Below are 685 nucleotides of genomic sequence, written 5' to 3' on the forward strand. Positions count from 1 at the left end.
TTCCCAATACTGGAAAAATTAATTAATTAATTAAAAAAATACAACTTTACTGACCCTTGGCACTGCTGCCATGCTGGTCTGGAAGGCTTTGTGCTGTGGGGGACATCTGTGTACTGTAGAAAATTCAATAGCATTCATGGTCTCTGCTCACTGGGTACCAGTGGCTCCCTTCCTTTCCTGGTTGTGACAGTCAAAAGCCTCTCTATTTAAATATTGCTAGAAACTTCCTAGGAGGCCATTCAGACCAGCTTAGAAGTATTTCTTCAAACAGAAGAAACAAATACACTCAGAACCAAATTGTAAGAAACACAAAGGTGGCAGGTGCAGACAGACAAAGGACATGAGCAGACAACAAAAAAGCAAATATTGTCTTTCAAAGAACAGGCCATTAAGATTGGGAGAATCGGAACATTCTTTTCAAGATTTGTGGGATGAATGAAGGGACAAGGCCAGCTCATCATGTTATGAACAAATGATGTAAGATAAAAATCAGTGTTGAAGTTGAAAATAATCTTAATTTCAGCTATATTACTGTCACAATGCTATTGATATCAACACATCATTTTAAATATATGTGAGACATTTAACATTTCACATTTGAAAAGAGTTCATTATTAAATTTATTTATTAGACATGCTTAACAATATTATTTCCATGGCATTTAAGAAAGAAAAAAAAAAAAAAA

Source organism: Marmota marmota, unplaced genomic scaffold (genome assembly GCF_001458135.2).
Source record: "Marmota marmota marmota unplaced genomic scaffold, marMar, whole genome shotgun sequence".
In the NCBI taxonomy this organism is placed as follows: Eukaryota; Metazoa; Chordata; class Mammalia; order Rodentia; family Sciuridae; genus Marmota; species Marmota marmota.